Genomic DNA, 7,459 nt, shown 5'->3' with positions numbered 1-7,459 from the left:
ATTTGGGGCAAATGGTCATTACGTGTTCCACAGTCTGTAGTGGATCCTCTCATTCACAGTGGGCACTGTCCGAGATGTCCCACTTCTGCTTTGAAGGTTGTCCACTCCTTGCAGGGGAGGTGCTGGCAAAGAACATATTTGGGGTCCTCGATGTATTCCACTGGTCCCTCTGTCTTGCCTTCACCCAGGATGCCTTGGAGGTGTCAGCTGGTGTTGTGTGGAGCAATTCCTGGGCCTGTGTGGCAAAGGGGCACAGTGACTTGAGGCACGTGTGCTGTGGCAAAGGTCGCCGTGACTTGGTGTGTGTGTGTGTGTGTGTTGTGGCAAAGGGCACCGTGACTTGAGGCACGTGTGCTGTGGTGTCTCTGACGACCTTGTGGAGGAGATGGCTGGGATTCACTCAGCTGTGCCTTCTCAGTGAGGGCCAGCGTGGCTGCTTCTCGTCTGACCTCTGTTGGAGTGATTCCAGCGAGAACAGGCAGGCAGGCAGTTTGTTTGGGGTGGCCCATCCGGTGTTGAGGGCAGCATCCAGCTTCTTGACATGAGAGCTACGGCTCCAGACTGGGACATAGTACTCGGGTCCTCTGCATAGCCATACTTCATTGATGTTGTTGCAGGGAGGTCGTGGATGTAGCTGTTAGTGTTGAACAGCAGTTACTGGTGTGGAACCGAAAAGCTTCACAAACATGCCAAAAAATTCTAGTTTTGAACCTTTTTCAATCTAGTTTATTTTCAAATAAATTAGTTTTTACTGTTTTGTGAAGCAACTTTGGGTATTTTGAAAAGTGCTATATAAATTGTATGTATTATAAAAAAACAGACAGACACAGCAATTGTCGCCACACAGACATCACAAATTCCTATTGGCGGCAGCAACAAGTGAGTGATGTGCAAAGCGTGATGTGAAATAATTCATAGACTATAACCACCATGTTTTCATTCCAGATGCTGCAAGGCTCAACCGGAGCCCCTACAGGTGGACATCTGCAGTTCTCGCTGTCCATGGATGAATCTGCATGGGGGGCTCTGAAGGCGGCTCAAAGTAAGAAACCACTTAGACTTTTCTATTACTGCGAGTGGTATGGTCGGCTTCTGTTTTAAATGTTCTCTATACATTTTGTGTATGTGAAAGGACACAATGTACGTATATCTGGCTCTTGGTCACTTAAATAAATCTTTCTTTCTTTCTTTCTTAGGGTGGATGGGTTGTGGTAGACGTCGTGGAAGGACAGAGATCCGTTCCCGGGGGTTTCCTCTGAGGACTTCTGATGAGCTGTGAGTAGGATTTTTTCTTGTTGGGATGGATATCTGTTGTACTGTTATGGTACGAAGTATAGCATGGCAGTATGATTCCTCCTAGTGGCACTGGTTGAATGTCTGTCAGCTCTCCAAGCTAATCAAAGTCTTAATGACACTTTTTTTTTAACCACTTCAACCCCAGCATCTCTATTCTGGGGGGAGCGTTCAGCCAAATTAGCAGATCTACAAGCTCACACTGCATTGCAACGTGTTGTGAGCTTGTAGATCTGCTATGTTTGGCAAATCAATTTGTGTAGAGTGAAATCGGAGCATATACCAAATGCTTTAAAGGTCCGTTTTATCAAATCTATAGAGGGTTTAAGTGGTTCTGAATATGCAGCTCAACAAAAGCTAATTTAGTCCTTATTTCTTTCTTAGGACGGAGATCTGTGTAGATGCCGGAGGACTTCGGACCTGGGCCTGCCCGGTGAGGAACCGCACAGTAAGAACCGCTCTAGGCCTTTCACGATTATGAGGTTTCTTTTTACTGGACGATTATTGTCGCTCAAATAAATTGCAATTAAATATTTAAGTGTGGCCCGGATGGTTAGCTCAACTGTCTGGGCACCTATGCTGCCAAGCCAGCCGGATGGTGTGCTGCGGGTTCGACTCCCGACGGCCTTTGCCGCGTGTCACTCCCCATCTCTTCCCCCTTTCCTGTCTATATACTGTTCACTATCAGTAAAGGCATAAAAAGCCCCAAAACCAACATGAGGGCTACGGCTCCAGACTGGGGCACAGTACTCAGCGGCGGGGAACACCAGAGCCTCGGTACCGGCTGGACGCCGTATCGGTGCGGCACAGGCGGTGGTCTTTCTCTTGACGCAGTCAGGTGTTGTTTAAAGGACAATGTTCTGTCCAGCTTCACCGCAAGATATGATGGGGAGGAGTGGGACTGTAAAAATATACAAAGGACACCACTGCTATCACCGAAGAGCACACCCTATGACCCTAATTGATCACGTCTAGGAATTTCAACAATTTAGGCAGTTCTCACATCCAGAGTGACTTACAGTAAGCAACAACACATAGTAATACATCAAATTCATAAACAATTGTCATCAAGAATAAGAAGTATAGACTATCCAGACTATTGGCAGCAACAACAAGGGAGTGATGTGTGAAGCTCTTTTCTATGAAGCTATTCATAGACGATAACCGCCATGTCTTTCTTCCAGATGTACTGCAGGTCTCTCCAGGAATCTGCATTCCTCTGAAGACGACTCAAAGTAAGACCCTGTTAGGCCTGTCAAAAAGAACCCTAACTGAAACGTTTATTACTGTAAGTGATATGTTTAGCTTCTGTTTAAATGTTCTCTATAAATAAAAGTTTTATGTATATATGTTGTGACAGGATAGAATATATATCTGGCTCTTGGTCACTCTAATCAATCTTTCTTTGTTAGGATGAAGATCGCGGTAGACGTCGCTGGAACGCGGCTGCTGGACAGGGAGTGCACACACACACACACACACACACACACACACACAGGCTAATTTTTGGTGTGTGTGTGTGTTTCTTTTTGTTAGAATGGAGATATCGATAGACGAGGCGATGTTCCCTGGACACGTGGACAGAGATCCGTTCCAAAGCTCCCCCCCCCCCGGGGGCTTCCTCAGAGGACTCTGATGAGCTGTGAGTAGGAATAGTTCTTGCTTGTTTCTGAGGATGGATAACTGCTTTTGTACTGTTATGGTACGAAGAATGGCATCATTTACAGTAATGTTTTAAATATTTTAGGATAAATCTAAATAACTCTGCACAATAGTTTGAGAGTCAATATCTCATATCATGAGTGTGCCTCTTGGTCTTTGTAACAACTTGAATACAAATTACAAAAGATGTTGAGGACTGTACATGTGTTGATGCCTCCTAGTGGCACTCTGGTTGAATGTCTGTCAGATTTCCAAGCTAATCAAAGTCTTTAACACTTTTATTAACCACTTCAACCCCAGCATCCCTATTCCGTTCAGCAAAAATAGCAGATCTACAAGCTCGCACTGCAACGTGTTGTGAGCTTGTAGAGCTAATGGTTTCTTTCTCTCTCAGGATGGAGATCATAGACACAGCTGGAGGCTGGAGCCTCTAGAGATGGAGATCTGCAGGTCTGTCCATGGATGGGAGGACGGAGGACGGAGATCTGGGTAGACGCTGGAGGACTTCGGACCTGGGCCTTCTCAGTGAGGAACTCAACGGTACGAACCGCTTTAGGGTTAGGGCTTTTTTAGGCTTCGTAAAAAGCCAATAATTGTACGTTGCCGATAATTGGTCGATCCCTATTCTTAAACGTTACTGTAAGTGCATGTGTATGTGACAGGACACGAGCGCACTAATTTGGGGTGTGTGTCTTTCGTTCTTTGTTAGAATGGAGATCTCAGCCGATGCCCGAGATCCGAACCTTTCCTCGGGTGTTTCCGCTGAGGACTTCTGGGTCGCTGGGAGGCTCGGACGCAGCTAGAAGGTTCGGTAGACGCCACTGGAACCTGTTTAGGCCTGTCAGAATTTAAGGTTTTATAATGGCCGATTTAATTGTCGCTCAAATAAATTACAAGTAACAATTTAATTGCGTCATACTAACATTCTAAATAAAACTTTGGCTTTTGTAGGCTTTGTAAACAAAAAGCTGCACATGGCATAATTCAATAACTTTATACACTAAAAAAAGAGAAGTAAATTACAAAGTGACACATTTAGAGCTTGTAGATCGGTTGCTTGCATTATTTCTTTAAAATGTTTGACAATATATGAACATTTTCAACATGGAGACGATTATGAATAATCTAAAAAAAAAGTATCTCAAATACTTGGCGATTAGGTAATTGTGACAGGCCTAAATCCTTCTAGTTGTGTTTTTTTATATCATGTTCTGTAATCAGTTAGGGTTGACTATAGACTTTTTTTAGGAACAAGATCATCATGCCGGTGAAGAGCACGTTTCTAGCCGATGGAGCAACTATTTCTGATCACCTTTGGAGTTACATCACAGCAAGGTAACTATACAACACACGCACACACACTATGATCATGACATGACATCAGCTTGTGACTGCAACTTGTTCCTGTTCGCAGATGACTCGGCACTGCTAGTCTCGGACAGGAACAAACTGCAGGTTGAAAAGGCCCTCAGCTCTGAACTCGGTAGAATCTGCACCTGGCTCGTTGATAACAAACTATCTTTACACCTGGGAAAAACTGAATCCATTCTCTTTGGATCTAATAGTAATCTCAGCAAGGCAAATGGCTTCTTGGTTAGAGTTGGTGACAATGTTATCACACGTAAAGATGAAATTACCTACCTAGGTTCCATCCTGGAGGCTAATCTTTCCGGTGATAAAATGGCCACCAACGTAATCAAAAAAGTCAACCAAAGAACAAGATTCCTTTACAGGATCTCCTCACTGGTCAACAAAAACACCTTGAAGACCTTAACAGGAGCCCTCGTACAAGGTTTCTTTGACTATGCATGCACCTCCTGGTACCACAGCACCTCAAAGGCCCTTAAAACTAGGCTCCGGACCTCCCAAAACAACTGGTCAGGCTCCTACTTGGCCTCACCCCCCGAACCTACCTCACTCCTGCCCACTTTGACAGGCTGGAATGGCTTAGGGTCGACGACAGAGTACAGCATCTTGCAATGGGTCTGGTCCACAAGATTCGATACACCACCAAGATACCCGTGTACCTGTCTAGATACTTCCTTTATGTTAACGAAGTCCACACCCACAACACCAGAGGGAGTGCAACAAACCATGTACAACCCAGATTTGGCACAAACAAGGGACTAAATTATTTCCACTCCTATGCCACCAAAATGTGGAACGCCCTACCAACAGTCATTAAGACATGTGAATCCCTTGACTCCCTTTTTCCCCTCACTGTATAAGTTTATTTTCCCTTTTTACCTCCTTTATGATGAATTCCTGTTCTGTTCTTTGACTATATAGAAGTGTCTTATTTGTACGTCTCTAAATGTTTTGATGAATTGAACATGGTGGACCCTCTTGTAAACAAGTGTAATGCTTAATTGGGTCGTCCACTTACAGTTAACGGTCTTTGTATTGAGTTTGTGCTTGACATGTACTGTAATTCTGCAAACTGTTAATACATATTTCAATCAATGTTTTATGAACAAAGTAGTAATGAGCATTTCTTTCTTTTCTTTAGGACGTTGCTGGTCTCCTGTGTGGCTCCATCTGGAGGTCACCAGGGTTCTGAGTCACTCAGATCCTGACTGGTAGTGGTGATATGTAGATGTGATCAATCAGGGCTCTTTGAAAATAATAAACAATAAAATAATAAACCAATATAAATAACTAGATAATACATAAAACAAACGATAAAAAAATAGATTATAGTAAATTAAAATAAAAGTAAATTAAAATTAGTCATACATAAAATAAAATTAGTAATGGATAAAATAAATATAATTAGATTATAGACAATACATTAAATAAATTAAAATATCAATATAATAATGCATAAAATTAGTAATAACAGTAATACATAAAATAAATAAATGCATAAAAAATAAAATTAGTAATAACAGTAATACATAAAACAAATACAATTTGTAATGCATGAAGTAAAATTAGTAATAACATAGTAATACATCAAATAAATACAATTAGTAATACATAAAAGTTATACATAAAATTAGTAATAACATAGTAATATATAAAATACAATTAATACAATAGTAATACATAAAATAAATACAATTACTTTGTATTGTAATTATAGAATGACTTAAAAAAACAAAAAAAAATATCAATCACATCTACATATCACAACCAGGCTATATTGCCAGCAGGCAGGTGGACTGTAGAATCACTACAGCTGTCACAATGTGGTGTACTGTATTTTGACCCAACTGGCCTCCAAGGAGAGGCGAGCATGGAGCCGTACATCTGATACACGAGAGAAGACGCCACAGTCAAAAAAAATTGTAATAAAAGTAATATGTTTCATGTTGATTGTAATTTATGCATGATGCCATATATCTGTAAATATTCATTATTTTCTTGTTAATAAATTATTGCATTCATACCCGGGTGTCCGTTATGGGTCCATTACCCTTAGATCAAATGGTTCATAACAAGGATGAGGAATATTTAGTTATAGTTAATGTATTTTACAGATTTAGACCATCTAAAACCTAGCCGAAGGTTTTCTGAAAACCTTCAAATTCTTATTAAAACGATAAATAAAGGATGTAGACGGGTGGATCCCGGCATGAATGGTATAACGTATATGTTTCACCAGGTCTAAATGGGCTAAAAGGAGGCCTCGGGTCTTCAAATTAAGTGTGGAAAGCTGAAGGAGGTGATGGACCTCAATGTAAACTCTGTAAAGTCTTTAATAATGCTTTTCTGGGTTTTATCAGAGCTTGTGTTGAACTGGGCTCTTTCTACACACTGTTAATGACTGTCACTTTTAGGCCAACACTTCCCTCTAGTGGTTACTCGGAGTAATGACAGCCTTACGCGTTTCAGATTTAATAAATACAGTAATACTACACAGTACATACTGCTGCAAATATGTTTGTTTTCTTTAACCAGGCAGACCAAATAATGTAATAAAATATAATTTAACAATCTAATTAGATCTAGTTTATAACTAGTTATTAGTTAATACAATAAATAATATTTTTTTCTTAAACCAGGCAGAACAAATGTAATAAAATATTAATTAATGGATCTATTTTAATAGGACAATTAGTTATTTTTTATTATTAATCAATCTAATCAAACTATCACCAATAATGATAAGCTCCGGAGAGCTATCTTTGCAGCCTGCCTTGTCGATAGACAGTTTGGACCAAAGTGGATTTTTTTTAGATTAACCACCGAGGCAGGACAGCCAGGTGGTGGAATCAGACACTGTGTGGGATTTCTGCAGTAATGTCAATGCTGTCAATGGTGGAGTACGGTATACTAATGCATCGGTGACGTCATGGCTCTCCAAAATTGAGCCCAGCATGTCTTTGGGGGAACCCCCCCCCCCCTCCATTAACATTGCAGCAGTAGCAACAGACGCGAGAGGAGCAACCGGGATTTCCTTGGCGCTGGTGACGTCGCAGCTTAACAATATTTAACAATATGGGAAAAACATCATTCCTGTACTCGGCAGCAGTTCAGTGGAATGGCTTGCCTTCCAGCC

The 7,459-nt window shown here is 41.2% G+C and overlaps 2 long non-coding RNA genes across 3 annotated transcripts; both read left to right on the top strand.

The window, feature by feature from the left end:
• Positions 1-1,197: 1,197 nt before the first annotated feature.
• Positions 1,198-2,784, top strand: LOC308323184. 2 transcript variants are annotated; one of them, XR_013964805.1, is made up of 4 exons: positions 1,198-1,275; positions 1,678-1,741; positions 2,478-2,528; positions 2,706-2,784. It is a non-coding gene; the product is annotated as an uncharacterized lncRNA (long non-coding RNA). The 2 variants fall into 2 exon arrangements; XR_013964806.1 differs by having other exon boundaries at positions 1,242-1,275; positions 1,678-1,726.
• A 116-nt stretch (positions 2,785-2,900) lies between these two features.
• On the top strand, positions 2,901-3,740 carry LOC308322074. Its single transcript, XR_013964684.1, has 3 exons — positions 2,901-2,935; positions 3,350-3,495; positions 3,665-3,740. It is a non-coding gene; the product is annotated as an uncharacterized lncRNA (long non-coding RNA).
• The last annotated feature ends 3,719 nt before the right edge of the window (positions 3,741-7,459 follow it).

The sequence above is a fragment of the Protomyctophum bolini genome, assembly GCF_963924005.1.
Source record: "Protomyctophum bolini genome assembly, chromosome: 10".
NCBI lineage: Eukaryota > Metazoa > Chordata > Actinopteri > Myctophiformes > Myctophidae > Protomyctophum > Protomyctophum bolini.
The sequence above is the reverse complement of the archived record's forward strand: the minus strand, read 5'-3'. Positions and strand labels throughout refer to the sequence as shown.